The sequence below is a fragment of the Cherax quadricarinatus genome, chromosome 22 (assembly GCF_038502225.1).
Source record: "Cherax quadricarinatus isolate ZL_2023a chromosome 22, ASM3850222v1, whole genome shotgun sequence".
Classification (NCBI taxonomy): Eukaryota; Metazoa; Arthropoda; class Malacostraca; order Decapoda; family Parastacidae; genus Cherax; species Cherax quadricarinatus.
In genome coordinates, this window is record NC_091313.1 from 45,147,699 (window position 1) to 45,167,384 (window position 19,686).

The following is a 19,686-nucleotide window of genomic DNA, read 5'->3' on the forward strand; positions in this document are numbered from 1 at the left end:
GCCATTGTAGTGTTGGTCCCGAAGGGTAAGGGGCAGCACAACCTTAGGGAGTACCATGCCATATCGCTGCTATGTGCAGATTATAAGTTGTTTGTTAAAGTTTTGGGTAATAGGTTTAAATGTGTTGTTGGGCAGGTGGTATCAAAAACAGTTTTGGTTGCCTGGAAGGTCAATTTTAGAAGGTCATGGAATACTGAGGGATTTTGTAGAGTCGAAAGGGGGGAGGGGGGAAGCGATGTTGGCATTAGACTAGCAGGAGGCATATGACAGAGTGGGAAGGGGAGTGTTGAGTGCTATACTCAGGAGGCAGGGTTATAGGGAAGAAGTAGTAAGTTGGGTATCCACTCTGCACAAAGGAGCCAAGGCGAGGGTACAGATTAATGGGGGCCTGGGGGAGGAGATTGCAATGGGGAGGGGACTTAGGCAGGGGTGTCCTATGTCACACATATTGTTTTTGTGCATTCAGGACCCCTTCTATAGAATGGTTGAGCAGCGAGTGTGTAATGAGGGTGGGGGCAGGGTGGAGGTAGGGAAAGTATTGCCTGGATTGATAGAATATGTCAATGATATAACCGTCCTGGTTTGGGAAGGGATGAGGCTGGGGGCTTTAGATGATGCTGTGCAATTGTTCAGAGGTGCAACAGGTATGAAAGTGAATAGCGAGAAGTCAATGGTCATGGGGTTGGGAGATTGGGCGGGTAGAGTGGGAGGCGGATGCAACGTTGTGAGGCGACAAACGGAGTCTTTAAAAGGATCCAGGGGCGTCTGGGTGCATTGAGGCCTCATCATCTGACCCTCGTGCAAAGAGTGATTGTCATAAATGTATTATTGTACAGTAAGGTGTGGCATGTAGCGGCCGTGTTCCCAGTAACAGGGACAGCAATTGTGGGAATTCTTAGACGGGTGTTTAAATTCTTGTGAGGTTCGAGCTGTGGTTGGCTACAGAGAGAGGTTGTAATGTTACCTGTGCATCAGGGTGGGTTGGGGTTGCTGGGCCTGGAAAGGAGGGTTAAATGTGTGTTTCTTAAATGGGAGGTGTTGCACGAGGGAGTGAGGGGGGGGGAGCAGCTGAATAAAGTACATGACAGCTTGGGAAAGTTGTATGGTGGAGTAGAGTTGAGGGAATGTGAAACCCTCTTGAGGCCTTTGATGTTGTCTCGAGAACCGAGGAAAATTCGAATAGGGGTTTTATGTAGGTTGTTTGCGTGGAGGGTCCTGGCCCTTGTGGAGGGGATTTCCCCCAGGTATGTGTGGGGAAGTATATGGTACAGGTTTAGTAAGTTGAGGTTAAAGCCTAGGGCGCAGGAGGTAATGTACCATTTTCTGCACGGCATTCTACCGTCGGGAGAGGTACTACAAGACAGAAGGGTAGTGGAGGGTGAGGGGTGTGGAATCTGTGGAGGTGAGGAGACGGCGCTTCATGTAGTGTATTTTTGTGAGGGGTTGGGGGAGGCAGGTGTTGGTTAAGTAGGGTGGTACAGAGGGTGGAGGCCGTTGGGTGTCGGTTCTGCATGCACTAAGTCTAGATGTGGGAGGGTTAGATGAGTGTTACAAGGGCTTTGGGATATATCATGGTGGATTATATATATATATACATATATATATATACATATTATATATATATATATATATATATATATATATATATATATATATATTATATACACACAGAGGTCCCTCGTTGTTTGTAATGAATCCGTTCCTGGAGCCGTTACTATAAACGAAATTTACGATTTACGAATCAATTTTCCCCATAAGAAATAATGTAAATACAATTAATCCGTTCCTGACACCCAGAAGTATTAAAACAAAAAAATATTTAACATGAAATATGCATGTAGTACATAAACAATACAATGGGAAATGATGAATGAAACATTAACAGCATAACACTTACCTTTATTGGAGATTCTTCTTAGTGTATGGGAGACTGGAGGAGGAGAGAGAGTGGATTGTTTATAGTTTGGAAGGGGAATCCCCTTCCATCAACACCTCAGGTACCATTTGCTTTTCTGGGGATGCTTCTCTTCTCTGTTTCTTAATGCCACTAGGACCACCTTGAGAGTCACTGGAGTCCTGTCTCACAAAATAACTGTGGAGAGAGCTCTGTTTCTGGCGTCTCTTTAACACTTCCCTAAAATGGCCCAAGACTTTTCACTGTACATGTTGCCAACCTGGCTTGCAACAACCTTGTTAGGGTGATGTTTCTCCATAAAGCTTTCCATCTTACCCCACATAATAAAAATCTCTTTAATTTCTGAAGAAGGCACCTTCTTCCATCTCTCTTCCTCCTCCTCTGCAGCAAGATTCTGAGCTGCGATGTGTTGCTCTTCCTGCTGAAGCTCTTGCAGCTCCTCAGTGGTGAGCTCTTCATTGTGGTCTTCCACCAATTCTTCCACATCCTCCAAACTCACATCCAACCCCATGGAACTCCCCAGTGCCACAATTGATTTTACAACAGACATAGGCTCATTAGGGTCAGTCCCAAATACTTCAAAATCCCTCTTGTCGACACAATCTGGCCACAATTTTCTCTAGGCAGAGTTCAAAGTCCTGGTAGTCACTCCCTCCTAAGCCATACCTATAAGGGTTATGCAGTGGAGGATGCTGAAGTGTTCTCTCCAAAATTCCCTTAGGGTCAAGTGAGTGTCTGTGGTCACAGTCAAGCACCTGTGAAACATTGCTTTTGTGTAGAGTTTTTTAAAGTTTGCAATAACCTGCTGGTCCATGGGTTGGAGGAGAGGAGTGGTATTCGGGGGCAAGAACTTTACTGTGATGAACCCAAACTCCTCGAAAATTAGGTCATCCAAGTTTGGAGGATGAGCAGGTGCATTGTCCATTACTAGCAGGCACTTGAGATCCAATTTCTTTTCCAGGAGATACTCCTTCACACTAGGGCCAAACACTTCATTGAACCACTCGACGAGAGTGTCCAAGTTTCCATAGGAGGCGGTTTAACACCATCCTCTCAGCAGTCTTGGCTACCATGGCTCACAGACAGGAAGCAGAGAGTGTCCATAAATGGGGTTAAATCCGAGTGGGGATCAGTAACAAGTGGCGTTCCACAGGGATCAGTCTTGGGCCCGTTGTTGTTTATAATATATATCAATGATCTTGATGAAGGAATTACTAGTGATATGAGCACATTCGCCGATGATACGAAGATAGGTAGGATAATTGATTCAAACGTAGATGTTAGGGAACTTCAGGATAATTTAAACAAACTCTAATCTTGGTCAGAAAAGTGGCAGATGCAGTTCAATGTAGATAAATGCAAGGTTCTGAAGCTCGGGAGTGTCCATAACCCTAGCACTTATAAGTTAAATAATGTAGAACTTAGTAAAAGGCCACAAGTGCAACTAATGTGACATTTATTGTGGCAACGTTTCGCTCTCCAGGAGCTTTATCAAGCCATTACAAACAATGTTGAGATTAAGACACATGTGCAACATCTGGGTATCTTTATTGTAGACGTTTCGCCATCCAGTGGCTTTATCAATACAAATTCTAGAACATAACTTGAAGACAGTAGAACTATGTACAGAAGAAGAGGTAATCAGTCCCTCAACCTAGGAGTAGGTGCGAAGAGCACCATAGTCGTGGAGATTCTGAAGCAGAAGAAAGGACCCTGGCGCTTGTATAGTAACGTCAGGTGTAGCAGACGAGGGCATATTCACTGGTAGGCGGGATTCCCCAGTGGAAGTAGGTCCTTCCCAAAGAGATGGGTTAGTTGTAGTAGTAGTTGTCGTAGTCGTGAAGGTTATGTACATGTCCTCAGAATTAAGATTCCATGATGTTGCAGTGTCTGACAAGTTGTGTACGAATGGTATATAATACCGACAAGTTGAGATTAAGACACATGTGCAACATCTGGGTATCTTTATTGTAGACGTTTCGCCATCCAGTGGCTTTATCAATACAAATTCTAGAACATAACTTGAAGACAGTAGAACTATGTACAGAAGAAGAGGTAATCAGTCCCTCAACCTAGGAGTAGGTGCGAAGAGCACCATAGTCGTGGAGATTCTGAAGCAGAAGAAAGGACCCTGGCGCTTGTATAGTAACGTCAGGTGTCATGAGGCCACAGAGCAAAGATGTCATTCACTCTGGCTCCGCTATGTGGATGACATCTTTGCTCTGTGGCCTCATGACTCCAGTCTCTTCCAACCTTTTCTTGAAGCTCTTAACAATCTTGCCCCTTCCATTAAGTTTAAAGCTGAATGGGAATCTAATTCCTTACTTCCTTTCCTTGATGTCCATGTCCACCGCTCAGATACAGGTTTTTCCTTTTCCGTTTACCGTAAACCTATGCACAGTGGCATGTACATTCACTACTTTTACTATCATGCTTCCCCTGTCAAGAAAAGTGTTCTTATCTCCCTCTTTCTCCGTGCCCTCCGCATCTGTGATCCTCAGTTCCTTCCAGCAGAAATTTCCACTCTTCATAATTCATTCTCCCGTCTTGGCTACCCTTCCCATTTCATAGACTCTGCCCTCTCACGTGCTAAACGCAATTTCTTCTCTCCCAAACTCTCTACTCATGGGAACTCTTCTATCCTCTGCCTTCCCTACATTTCCGGTCTTTCTAATCTCAACAATTCTCTCCGTCCCTTAGACATCAAGCTTACCTTCCGCCAGACTAACACTCTTCGCACTAATCTCGTTCATACCTCTCCTCCCTCTACGGATGTTCCTGGTGTCTACTCTATTTCTTGCTCCTCCTGTCCTCTTCAATACTTCGGAGAAACTGGTCGATCTCTTTCTGACAGACTTAGGGAGCACAAAAATAGTGTTAGGCTTGCCGACACTAACAATGCTCTTTTCTGTCACGTCAGAGATCATAGCCATCCTATTGACTGGTCTTCTGCTAAAACTGTCTTCCCTATTTCCAACTCGAACAGTCGCCGTTTAGTTGAATCCTCTCTTATACACAACTTTCCTTGTATGAACCTTAGCCCTGGCTTCGTCTCTGTAGATGCCTTCCTCTCCCACTACATTGTAAAATGCTCCAAACTACAGAACACCCGTGACTTAGCCTGAATCTTCATTTTTTTTCTTCTTCTTCTTCTTCTTCTTCTTCTTCTTCTTCTTCTTCTTCTTCTTCTTCTTCTTCTTCTTCTTCTTCTTTTTCTTCTTCCTCTTCCCCTTTCCTCTCTCCTTTTCTCCTCTGGGTTGTCTTTCTCTCTCCTGTCTCGTGTTTCTGTTCCTTCTTCATTTATTTTATTTCACCACTTCCCCTTTCACGCACCTCGGTGCGCTTGCTCTCCCTCTGTGGGTTTCTAGCTCTCTTGAAGTGCTCCCCTTCCTTTGTATTTGACTGGCTCGTCTTCCTTATTTCCCACTTCTACCACTACCACTACTACTACCTCTTCTTCTTCTACTACAACTACTGATGAAATTAAGACACATGTGCGGCGTCTGGTTGTCTTTGTTGTGGACGTTTCGCCATCCAGTGGCTGGCTGGATGGCGAAACGTCTACGGTGGGGATGCCCGGGTGTTGTGCATGTGTCATTTCATCCTGTCGGTATTATATACAATTCTTGTACTACTACTACTACTACTACTACTACTACTACTACTACTACTACTACCTCCACCTCTTCCTGCCTATATATAGCCGTCCTGCTCCACCTCTGTTAGTGTGACTTTGTCAATGGTCCAAGTCGGACCGAAACGTCGTCGTAAGCTTCTCTCTTTTATGTGCGGGTTATTTGTGTAACCCTCCCCCCTTCATTCAGTTAAACTAATATAATCTATACAGTCCACAATTAATTAGTAGCGCCGTACTTATGGGTGCTATCCAATTTATACTGATTAGATTTTTTAGATTTTGCCACCGAAGTGGCTAGTTTATTGTGCACCCCATATCCATCCTGTGGACGGTAGCGCGAGAGCATATGGATACACAAAAGGCCTAGGAACTAGGCCCCAAAGGGTTAACAGGAATACATATGGATTTATATCTACATATCTATAGTTCACTTATCTGTTACAAGCAAATTTAGGAAATTTGCTTAGTATATCTGGTATCTTATTTTCATTAATAAGATATCTTGACATGTCACATAGGTTATTATACTGTCTGTCTCTGTATTCCTCAATAAGTGGACAATTAAGCACATAGTGTTCAAGAGAGTGACCATATGCCTGATCACATAATTTACATTTAGTTTGATCATCATCTGTGTGTCTCCCAAACTGCCAGAAGTACTTGTAACCAAGCCTAAGCCTGGCCACTACAACATCAGTCAGTCTGTTCACATTGCAAGTTGCTCCATAAACATACTTATCTACGTTCATGTTATCATAGTGGGTTATAGATCTACTCAGGCTTCTAACTGCATTCCTATAACAATCATTTTCATTATTTACTTCTCTCCTAATATTATTCCTAATGCTAGACACAGTTATACCAAAGTTATATTCTACATTCTCCTTCTCGATACTCTTCTTGGCTAACATATCAACTTTATCATGAAGGAGTAATCCAATGTGTGATGGGATCCATAGCAATTGTACATTAATTCCTTTGTCCCTAATTTTTGAGTATCTATACCTGGCTTCCCCAATGAGCATGTTGTTGGAGTCATTATATGAGTCAAGAGCCTTCAGTGATGACATAGAATCAGTAATGATGATAGAGTCAAGCTCAGTGTCATAGGTTAGCTTTAGCGCCATTAGGATTGCAAACAATTCAGTTTGCAGTGTAGACGCCCAGTTGTTAATTCTTATGCCTAACTCAACAAATTTATTATCGTTCTTAACTAGGGAGGTGGCAACAAGAGCAGATGCAGCCCTGCCAGAAGACTCCTGTTTAGATCCATCAGTGTATATAACTTGTGATAACTTGTTACTACCAGCTAGGTGAGACTGGTCTCGGATAGATATGGATAAGATTGTGAGGTCGATGGGACCACCTGCAGAGACCAGGGGTGGTTAAGTTTTCTTACATGTCTACACGGGGTGACTACGGTAAACAATATGGTTGTTGTCTCCCAATGATGCATGTAATGTTGAGGTACATACAGGTAATCCCCTATACAATTTTATCTAATACATGTCTTCCAAAATAATACTAGACAAGTGATAAATAACATAATACAGTCTCTCAAATGAATAAAACTGACATATTCTGAGGAGAGTTGTCAGCGCAGAGTGTAAGAAATGGTATATAACAGTGTACGTTCAATGTTATAATGTTACGTTCTCTAGTGCACTGACAGTAGAGAAAACTGTGTACATCAGTGTGATAACCGTGAAATATCATTGGGGTAACTATGTATATCACAGCGGTAACTGTGTACATCACGGTGGCAACTGTGTATATCACAGTGGCAACTGTGCATATTATTATGGTAACTGGGTATATCACTGTGGTAACTATGTATATCACAGTGATAACTGTGTATATCACTGAGGTAAGTGTGTATATCACAGTGGCAACTGTGCATATTACTGTGGTGACTGTGTATATCACTGTGGTAAATGTATTTATCACTGTGGTAACTGTATGTATCAATGTGGCAACTGTGTATATAACTGTGGCAGCTGTGTCTCACTGTGGTAACTGTGTATATCACAAAGGTAACTGTTTATATGGAAAATTACATTTACTAGGATGTAACATAAGGTACATACCAGTAAATGGTAACTAAGATAATTATTATTTATCAAAGTTACATAGACAAGTAGGAATTTGGGACACCTAGGTCATGAAAATGTCCCCCTTCGATACCTACAACTGTCATATGCACAAGTTGCTCTAGACCTATATTAATTACAAATGAAATGTACAATACCAGGAATTCTGGTAAAATTATTATAATTTTTGTGGACTGTATATTAAAATTAATAAATGATAACATATACACATTTATATATTAGAAGGAGAATTTATAATCATAACACTCACCAATTAGTCTGGAGATTGCTGTGTATCATACTCAAAAACCTCACTCTAACTAAATTTATGATGATAATACTGGCCAGAATTACAAACATAATTTAGATAGCTTATCTGAGGTTCCTGGAGCTGTCCTGTACATCAATTTAATGCTCAAATTATGCAGAAATGCACATCCAACAATTTCGGCTCCTATTTGTGAGGTGTAAGCCCAATATAACCGCTAGAGCGATGAAAATTCTTCTTATTTTCACTAACGTTTTTGTACTCCATTCAAAGCACAATGGTGACTCTCTCTGCTTGTCTGCACAGGCTCTGAGCTTCCCATTTTTTATAATATAATTTTTATTAAATACAATATATTTTATTAATTTACATACATATAAACTATTTTCGGAAAATATACTATATATTTTCCACACTGCGGCCGGGTAGAGTTCGTTGCAAAACGACTAAAATTACTCCTTCCTTTAGGAGACGATTCCAGCCAGTTCTGGCTTGAGTGGCTGTTCTCCTAGTAGGTCTTACTACGATTTCATCTTCCTGCATCACTTGGTCAGCGTTACCTTCCGTATCACTCCTGTCACTTTCCCTTAGATTTTCATTTACATTTGATTGAATGCCATTTAATTCCAAGGGAATCAATTTATTAATTGTGCGTAAACTTTCTTGGCCATGACACAACACTTTGACATTCCAGACAACACCTTCTGCATCTGGGTACAATGTCAATACTTTGCCCAGAGGCCACAATGTTCGATGTTGTTCTGTATCAATTAACACAATGTCACCTGTTAGAATGTTCTGTCGATTTACTGCCTCTGTCGCACCATAAAAGTGTTCACGTAGTGTAAGAAGATATTCCTTATGCCACACATTAGACCAATGATCAATTACTTTATTTAACATTTTAAATTTATTGCACAACATTGCCGCATCACTGTAATCTTCATCACTTTCTTCAGGATTATCTCTATAGACAGGGGCAGCTTCCAATTTCCTTCCACATATTAGGTGAGAAGGTGTTAATACATCTGCATCAGGTGTATCACTCATGTATGAGAGAGGCCTAATATTTATAATATTCTCCACCTCCACTAACACTGCACGGAATTCTTCCAAATTAATTCTCTTCCGGTGTAGTACTTTAAGGAGACACCTCTTCACTGTGCCTATCAGTCTTTCGTACAGCCCCCCCCCCTGCCAAGGGGCTCTAGGAGAAATAAATTTCCAGGTACACCCTCGCTGGGTTAACAGAGATTGAACATCATTACTATTATTTAATTCTATCAAGTGTTGAGCACCTTCTACAAAATTTGTGGCATTATCCGAAATTTTCAATCTCGGACAGGATCTCCTAGTGCAAATTTTCGAAACAGCTGTATAAACTGTTCTGCAGACAAGTCCTCAGACACTTCTAAATGAACTGCTCTAGTAGCAGTACAAGTGAACAAGCATACATACGCTTTCAGAGGTAGACCATCTGAAGTACCTGTTAAAATGATTGGACCACTATAGTCTACATCTGTTAAATCAAATGGTTTCACTAACTGTACACATTCCTTTGGCAATGGTGGAGGACCTGGGTACCTACAGGATCTGGAACCCACATGGTGACATATTACACAAGATTTAATCACCCCTTTTACACTTTGCCGTCCTTGTGGAATCCAGAAAGTTTCCCTAACACAATTTAAGGTATCTTGTACCCCACCATGCATTACATTTTTATTGGCATTTATAACAATTAAATTTGTTAAATGATGAGTTTTGGGCAGTAAGATAGGATGTTTAGCATAATCACCCAACTCAGCATTTTGTAACCTACCTCTGCACCTAATTACATTGTTCTCTAAATAATAAGTAAGTAAGTAAGTAAGTTCATTCAGGTATACACAAATACAGTTACATAGAATTATCATACATAGCAGCATATGTGTAGAGAACCTAGGATAACCCAAAAAAGTCAGACAGAGTGACTTATTTCCATTGGGGTCTTACCTTGCCCTATTATTATAATATGAAGGTTATAATATTTTCTTATTATTCTATAATGAAGATAACATCTTATTATCATACTAAAAAGACTATCTGCAATACGAGGGTCATTACTAGGAATAAGGTAAAATTTACACGTACGTTAGCTAAAAAATAGAAAATCATTCCCTTCCCTTTCTGTAGCTACATTCGTCAGATACCAATTTCTCTATTATGGAACCTTTCACAATTTTTCCATCCATCATCAATTTAATCTCATTTCCATAGATTTTTTCTTGTACCCTCTTTATCCAATATTCAAGAGGATGTGAAAACTTATATGAGATATTCACCTTGTTTAGAAATTTAAACACCAACTTAGTTACATTGATTAGTTTGGGTAAAGAAGAATACCTATTTATATCAATGGCTAAGGAAGACAAACTATTGGAGCGGTGGTCACAGAAATTTCAACATGAGTAATATACGCTTTTTGTACAGGCAAATTAGCTTAATTTACCAACCAGCTCAGTCCTTTAAACCATGATACAGCATATACAAATTTAGCATAAGGTAAACCTCGAGACAAGAAATCAGCTGGATTCTCCTCACCAGGTATATGATTAAATGTTAACATATGCTGACCTAAACTATTATACTTCTCTTGCATCTGATTAATTTCAGCGACTCTGTTTTGTACATACACAATTTTACTGTTTCCATTACGAAACCATTGTAAGGACACCTCATTATCAGACCAAATTACAGTGTCGCTAATATTTATCTCCTGGAACTTACTTCTTATATAATTAGCTAATTTGACACCTACATAAATGGCTGTTAATTCCAACTGAGGTAAGGTATGTGATTTAATTGGAGACACTTTAGCCTTAGACATAACAAGAGAAATGACACTATTACATTGAAGGTAAGCAACTGCTCCATACGCCAATTTTGAAGCATCACCAAAAATGTGGAGAATATTTTTCCCATCTGGATTGGCCACCTGGCGTGGAAACCCCAACATTGGAATTTTTCATAATCACCAATTAATTCATCCCACCTGTTAATGAATTCCTCAGGTAGAGTTTCATCCCAAGCACATTTAAGCTTCCATGCTTCTCGTATTAATAATTTCCCTCTTATAGTAAGGGGTGACACTAACCTAGTGGATCAAAACATTTGGAAACTTCAGCAAGCAAAACTCTTTTAGTTAATTTACTGGGCATACTGTAATTATTAGGTTTTAACATTAGCAAATCTCTCTCAGTATCCCAAGTTAATCCCAGTACATTACTACATTTTGGCACTTCATCTCCAGGGTAATATTTACTTATTTTGTCCTTTAATTTGGACGAATTACTATTCCATTCCCTCAGAGGCATATTTGCACTTTGCATTATTTTATTAGCCTCTCCATAAGTCTAACAGTTCCTCTTCAGTTTATGTCACACACAGGAAATTGCCCACATAAAATTGTTTGCTCATTACTTTACTCAATGGACTTCCTATACGTTTAAGGTGTGCATTTATCGTCGCTTGAAGTAGGAACGGACTGGTTGTAGCACCAAATAATACGCTCCTAAAGCGAAAGGTTTCCAGAGGGCTAAGTGGGTCACTAGGATTCTCAGGCCAGAAGAAGTGGGTACAATCCTGGTCAGCATCTTGTAAACCCACTCTTAGGAAAGCTTTACTTATGTCAGCCGAAAAGGCATAATTCTTCACCCTAAAATATAATAAGATATCTCCTAATTTTTCCGTCAACGACGGACCTGTCATCAAACAGTCATTTAAACTAGGTACATTTTTGTTACTCCTGGCACTACAATTAAACACAATCCTCAGAGGAGTGGTCTTAGAATCCTTCTTCACTCCGTGATGTGGCAAATAGTGACAATAAATTTTGGCTTGCTCAGGAGGTACCTCTTCTATAAATTTATTAATTAATTGTTCAGTAATTATATCATTATAGGCAGTCAACAATTCTGGTGTCTTACTCAGTTCGCGGAGCTGAGCCTTTAATTGTCCATATGCCATTCTGTAATTAGTGGGCAATTCTGGATGGTTCAGTCTCCACGGAAGTAGTACCCTGTATTGTCCAGATTCAAATTTGACATCTCTCAGGTATTGTTCCTGAGTAAAAGAATCGTCTAGACTTTCTTCATTTACATTTATTCCAATGCTGTCTAATTCCCACAATTTATGCACTGGCTCGACACCTTCCTCTACGGAAGAATTATACTGGGGCACGATTTCATGAGTAAGACACGCAGTTATAGTATTTATAGTTTCCTCTAGTCATGCTTTATTATTACGAGGATTCCTACCACACATTACATAGCCTCCTGTAGTCTTATAAGGGTGACACCACATTTCTTTACCATACCCTTTACAAAGGAGGCATAATAGTCACTACCTATCAAAATATTTATTGGGCCTACAGAATCATCATTTACACCAGAAGGTGCTAAATTTACATTATGTGAAAGTCTTTCTGTAGCTTTACTAAGCCCTATTGTAGATATTTTCTCTGGAAGTCTATCTACAATTACTGCATTAACACGTTTTTTCTCATTGCCCAACCTGACAGTTACATAAACAGTGTCATACAATTGAGCCCTTTTATCTTAGAGAAAACCAGATAATTTTAGAGTTGTAGGATCTCCCATCTGTACTTTCATACCATCAAGACGTTTACGTTTTATGAAAGTACGCTGGGATCCCTGGTCTAATAATGCAGTTACATTTTTTGATTTATGCCTTTTATCATCAATTTTTACCTGTAACACAGGTAAGGCTACTTCAGCAAAACCATCATTATTAACATTAGCAGCAATTTTTACATTAGCCACTGTTGTGTCAGGATTGTCAACATTATCATTATTATCAACATTATCATATAGACCCTTACACATGACTATATATGGTGTCTTCCTTGGTGACATTGATAACAGTTGTTTAAGTTGGCATAAAAATCCTTTTCATTGTGCTTACCTAGACATCTGATAAACCTTTCAAGTTCTTCCAGCCTTTCAACTTTATCATTCCATGAATTGTATGCAATGCAATTCTTAGAAAAATGAGTACCCTTGCAGGAGAGACAATCTTTCTTTTCTTTGACTGGTTTCTCATTAACTGGGCTACTCTTAGGAGGGTACTTATTCTTCTTACCTTGTGGAGAATCATTATTTCTGATTCCTGCTACTTGATATGCACCTATGCAACTCTTTTTAGGAAATGAATTTTAATTATTACCATTGTGATAATTTTTCCCTTTGCGAAACTTGACAGATACCTCAGAGTTATTATGCATTGCATCTTTAAAATGAGTTATTTGGCTGGTCTGCAACTGAGCAATTAATTCTTGCAGACCTAGTCTTATTTCCTCCAGACCAAAATAACCTTTGTGATACTTGTTCGAGATTCTTTCAAGTGTTTTACAGCTTAATTTATTCTGTACCATGGCACTCAATAACCAGTCTGATTCCCTCAGATTATATTTATTACTTAAAGTTTTGAGAGTGCTTTCCAATTTAACTCTAAACTGCTGTAAACCTTTGTAAGTGTGATCTGAAGATTTTAAATTAACAATGATATTCACTAGATCCAACCTACTTTGTTCTATATTGCAATAAGTGACCTTCAACAAGTTAACTGCTTCTTTGTAAGAATCATTTACATTGGGAAAAGGCTTGTATGAGTATGTGAGCATCTCCTCTAATCTGTCCTTTGAGGTAAGATAATTTAGTTACACAGGCTAGGTCACTCCTATCATGCACAGCTGCTTTAAATATTGACCAAAACTCGTCCCAATTTTCTCCAGAATTAAATACAGGTAAACATAATTCTGGGAGTTTTGGCAAAGACATCTTATTTGTTGAAGCAGAATGATTAACTACCTGGTTTACACATTTTATTTTATTCAAGGCCTGACTTTTACAAGAAAGAATCTTTTCCTCTAATTCATAATACTGATTAATCATAAGATCTACTTCAGTCTCATCTACACAATTTACTAACAAATCTCCTTCATATTTGTTATAATATAATTTGTATGAATCATATCTATTCCCCAAAGCATCTAAATACAATTTTAAATCATCTGTATTCACAGTTTCTTGATTCATTAATTCCAAACATTTATTATATGCCTTTGTTATATGACCTTTTCTAGCCTGTAGTGATGCTTCTTTTGCTCTATATTCCATATGTTTGTCTTCTACATTAATTTCCTCATTTTCAGCCATGATGCAATGTATTAAATTCAACTTAATTAATAACACTGATTATGTACTAAATTATGCACTTTATAAAGGTAAATACTACAACTTACCTTTGAATAAATCCTAGCTACACTTGAGCTTAGTAAATACATGTAAAAAAATTATAATATAAATTTTAAATACATATTAATAATGTTAGCTACACTTGAGCTTAGTAATTACAAATGTAAGAAAATTATAATATAAATTTTAAATACACATTAATAATGTTAGCTACACTTGAGCTTAGTAATTACACATTAAGTAAATTTGTGGACCTAACAGCCACCTCCTGTCATTTCATATATAATTATTAAGTAATTAATTCATTAATTAATGACTTAACTAATTACCTCCTGTTCAAGAAGGACCAACGGGCAAATTATGGAAAATTACATTTACTTGGATGTAACATAAGGTACATACTAGTAAATGGTAACTAAGATTATTATTATTTATCAAAGTTACATAGACAAGTAGGAATTTGGGACACCTAGGTCACAAAAATGTCCCCCTTCGATACCTACAGCTGTCATATCCACAAGTTGCTCTAGACCTATATTAATTACAAATGAAATGTACATTACCAGGAATTCTGGTAAAATTATTATAATTTTTGTGGACTGTATATTAAAATTAATAAATGATTACATATACACATTTATATAACAGAAGGAGAATTTATAATCATAACAGTCACTAATTAGTCTGGAGATTACTGTGCATCATACTCAAAAACCTCTCTCTAGCTAAATTTATGATGATAATGCTGGCCAGAATTACAAACATAATTTAGATAGCTCATCTGAGGTTCCTGGAGCTGTCCTTACATCGATTTAATGCATAAATTATGCAGTAATGCACATCCAAGAATTTCAGCTCCTATTTGAGAGGTGTAAGCTCAATATAACCGCTAAAGCGACGAAAATTCTTCTTATTTTCACTAACGTTTTTGTACTCCATTCAAAACAAAATGATGACTCTCCCTGCTCGTCTGCGCAGGCGCCGAGCTTCCCATTTTTTATAATATAATTTTATTAAATACAATATATTCTATTAATTTACATACATATACACTATTTTCGGAAAAATATACTATATATTTTCCACAGTTTATATCACTGTCATAACTGTGTATATCACTTTGGTAACTGAGTGTATCACTATGGTAACCGAGTATATCACTGTTGTAACTGTGTATCACTGCTGTAACTGTGTGTATCACTGTGGTAACTGTGTATATTACTAAAGCAACTGTGTATATCACTGTGGCAACTGTGTATATCACTGTGGCAGCTGTGTACCTCACCACGGTAACTGTTTATATCACAATGGTAACTGTGTATATCACTGTGGTAACTGTGTATATCACTGTGATAACTGTTTACCTGGAGTTTACCTGGAGAGAGTTCCGGGGGTCAACGCCCCCGCGGCCCGGTCTGTGACCAGGCCTCCTGGTGGATCAGAGCCTGATCAACCAGGCTGTTGCTGCTGGCTGCACGCAAACCAACGTACGAGCCACAGCCTGGCTGGTCAGGAACCGACTTTAGGTGCTTGTCCAGTTCCAGATTGAAGACTGCCAGGGGTCTGCTGGTAATCCCCCTTATGTATGCTGGGAGGCAGTTGAACAGTCTCGGGCCCCTGACATTTATTGTATGGTCTCTTAACGTGCTAGTGACACCCCTGCTTTTCATTGGGGGGGATGTTGCATCGTCTGCCAAGTCTTTTGCTTTCGTAGTGAGTGATTTTCGTGTGCAAGTTCGGTACTAGTCCCTCTAGGATTTTCCAGGTGTATATAATCATGTATCTCTCCCGCCTGCGTTCCAGGGAATACAGTTTTAGGAACCTCAAGCGCTCCCAGTAATTGAGGTGTTTTATCTCCGTTATGCGCGCCGTGAAGGTTCTCTGTACATTTTCTAGGTTAGCAATTTCACCAGCCTTGAAAGGTGCTGTTAGTGTGCAGCAATATTCCAGCCTAGATAGAACAAGTGACCTGAAGAGTGTCATCATGGGCTTGGCCTCCCTAGTTTTGAAGGTTCTCATTATCCATCCTGTCATTTTTCTAGCAGATGCGATTGATACAATGTTATGGTCCTTGAAGGTGAGATCCTCCGACATGATCACTCCCAGGTCTTTGACGTTGGTATTTCGCTCTATTTTGTGGCCAGAATTTGTTTTGTACTCTGATGAAGATTTAATTTCCTCGTGTTTACCATATCTGAGTAATTGAAATTTCTCATCGTTGAACTTCATATTGTTTTCTGCAGCCCACTGAAAGATTCGGTTGATGTCCGCCTGGAGCCTTGCAGTGTCTGCAATGGAAGACACTGTCATGCAGATTCGGGTGTCATCTGCAAAGGAAGACACGGTGCTGTGGCTGACATCCTTGTCTATGTCGGATATGAGGATGAGGAACAAGATGGGAGCGAGTACTGTGCCTTGTGGAACAGAGCTTTTCACCGTAGCTGCCTCGGACTTTACTCTGTTGACGACTACTCTCTGTGTTCTGTTAGTGAGGAAATTATAGATCCATCGACCGACTTTTCCTGTTATTCCTTTAGCACGCATTTTGTGCGCTATTACACCATTGTCACAGTTGTCGAAGGCTTTTGCAAAGTCTGTATATATTACATCTGCATTCTTGTTATCTTCTAGTGCATTTAGGACCTTGTCGTAGTGATCCAATAGTTGAGACAGACAGGAGCGACCTGTTCTAAACCCATGTTGCCCTGGGTTGTGTAACTGATGGGTTTCTAGATGGGTGGTGATCTTGCTTCTTAGGACCCTTTCAAAGATTTTTATGATATGGGATGTTAGTGCTATCGGTCTATAGGTCTTTGGTGTTGCTTTACTGCCCGCTTTGTGGAGTGGGGCTATGTCTGTTGTTTTTAGTAACTGTGGGACGACCCCCGTGTCCATGCTCCCTCTCCATAGTATGGAAAAGGCTCGTGATAGGGGCTTCTTGCAGTTCTTGATGAATACGGAATTCCATGAGTCTGGCCCTGGGGCTGAGTGCATGGGCGTGTAATTTATCGCCTGTTCGAAGTCATTTGGCGTTAGGATAACATCAGATAGGCTTGTGTTAACCAAATTTTGTGGCTCTCTCATAAAAAATTCATTTTGATCTTCGACTCTCAGTCTGGTTAGCGGCTTGCTAAAAACTGAGTCATATTGGGACTTGAGTAGCTCACCCATTTCCTTGCTGTCATCTGTGTAGGACCCACCTTGTTTAAGTAGGGGCCCAATACGGGACGTTGTTCTCGACTTTGATTTGGCATAGGAGAAGAAATACTTTGGGTTTCTTTCGATTTCATTTATGGCTTTTAGTTCTTCCCGCGATTCCTGACTCCTATAAGATTCCTTTAGCTTAAGTTCGATGCTTGCTATTTCTCTGACCAGTGTCTCCCTACGCATTTCAGATATATTGACCTCTTTTAGCCGCTCTGTTATTATTTTCCGTCGCCTGTAAAGGGAGCGCCTGACTCTTTCTATTTTACATCTACTCCTTTTTCTTAGAGGAATAATCCTTGTGCATACATCGAGTGCCACCAAGTTAATCTGTTCTAGGCATAAGTTGGGGTCTGTGTTGCTTAGTATATCTTCCCAGCTTATATCGGTTAGGACTTGGTTTACTTGGTCCCACTTTATGTTTTTGTTATTGAAGTTGAATTTAGTGAATGCTCCCTCGTGACTAGTCTCATTATGTCGGTCTGGGGCTCCACGCATACATGTCTGAACCTCAATTATGTTGTGATCTGAGTATATTGTTTTTGATATGGTGACATTTCTTATCAGATCATCATTGTTAGTGAAGTTGAGGTCTAGTGTGTTCTCCAGTCTAGTAGGCTCTATTATTTGCTGGTTTAAATTGAATTTTGTGCAGAGATTTAAAAGCTCGTGTGAGTGTGAGTTTTCATCAGAGCTGCCTCCTGGTGTTATTACTGCAACAATATTATTTGCTATATTCCTCCATTTTAGGTGCCTTAAGTTGAAATCCCCCAGGAGCTGGAAGATTTTCGAGACAGTGGTCAATTTTTAACAGCTGTTCCTGGAATTGCTGGGATGTTGCATCCGGAGGCTTGTAGACTACCACAATGACTAGGTACAGGCCAACCCACCCCCCTTTTGCCTGTTCACTCTGTCACATCTGTATAGGTTGTAACCTGGGATCCATATTTCGTTGTCCAAGTGATCCTTTATGTGGGTCTCAGTGAAAGCCGCGAACATTGCCTTTGCCCCTGCAAGCAGTCCACGGATGAAAGGTATTTTGTTGTTTGTTGCTGGCTTTAGACCCTGTATATTTGCAAAGAAGAATGTTATCGGACTGGTGGTATTGTTGGTACTGGGGAAGGATTTTTTTTCAGGCATTAGTATCTGTATCTGTTGGTTTAGAGTGGAGGCCATCGACTGTGGTTCCACTCCAGGAATGACTGGATTTGGTGTAGGATTTCTGCCATTTCCTGCCAGTTTTTTTCCTTCATGGCACTAAAAAACCTCTCCCTCTTGAGTGGCTGTGGCTACCCAGGTTTTCCCATGGCCTGGATGTTTTGTATCTTTTTGTACCCTTTAGATGGTGTGCCTGGCAATTTAAGTTATAGCACAGTCTTTCCTGTACTGAAGAGGTACACATTTCAGGGTGAAAAAGCTTACAGGAAGGGAGTTTGCATTTTCCTGTTGTCATATGGGCATGGCATTTTCTAGGGTGGTCATAGTTGCACGTCCCGTCTGTTTTTCCAGATTTCCCATGTCTGCAGATACCAAGTGCATAGTATGTGCACAGGCTTGGTTTCCGTTTGCCTTGGGTTTCTGTGACTGTATTTCCTGTTGGTGCATGTTTCCCTGTCTTATTCCTATCCTCCCTAGCACCAACAATGGAGCTCCCACCAGTTGTTTTTGGTAATATATCCTCACTATTGCTAGTGGAGTCCTCTTGTTTGCTATTTCCTGTGGTATTTCTGGTTTGCAATATTGGTTTTATCTTATCTTTGACTACACTTGTTTCCCCACTACGGCTCCTGTCCCCTATGAGGTCATTTATATGTATTCCTTCCTGCGTATAATTCCCGACTACCTGGACAAAATCTCCAGCTTCACCATTACTGTCTCCCAGGACAGCACCTCCAGCTTCACCATTACTGTCTCCCAGGACAGCACCTCCAGCTTCACCATTACTGTCTCCCAGGACAGCACCTCCAGCTTCACCATTACTGTCTCCCAGGACAGCACCTCCAGCTTCACCATTTCTGTCTCCCAGGACAGCACCTCCAGCTTCACCATTACTGTCTCCCAGGACAGCACCTCCAGCTTCACCATTACTGTCTCCCAGGAAGCACCTCCAGCTTCACCATTACTATCTCCCAGGACAGCACTATCAGCCCCACATTTACTGACTACCAGGACATCACCTCCAGCCTTACAGTTTCCGACTACATGGCCAGTATCAAGGGCAGTACCATTCAGCCCGGACTTTTTATGTTTCCATCTGTTGTAGAAAGCTTCCAGGTTGTCTATGAAAGCAGCTTTGATGTTATCCTCTTTTAATA